Raw genomic sequence first — 203 nt, forward strand, 5'->3', positions numbered from 1 at the left:
GAGACTCACAGCGAAACGTTATCAGTTCAGTTCCCGCTTTCCTTTCTTCCGTGTGGTTCGTCGTGTCCAACACGAAGAGTGTGGGCTTGAATCCTTACTTTAGGGAATGAAATGACCTTGGTCCTACTCTCCTGTTCGAAAAGGCAACCAACGAGCTTCTGCTGGCGGCTTACGGAAGAGGCGCTAGAAGAAGAAATAGCTCA

Source organism: Phalaenopsis equestris, unplaced genomic scaffold (genome assembly GCF_001263595.1).
Source record: "Phalaenopsis equestris unplaced genomic scaffold, ASM126359v1 Scaffold000002, whole genome shotgun sequence".
Classification (NCBI taxonomy): Eukaryota; Viridiplantae; Streptophyta; class Magnoliopsida; order Asparagales; family Orchidaceae; genus Phalaenopsis; species Phalaenopsis equestris.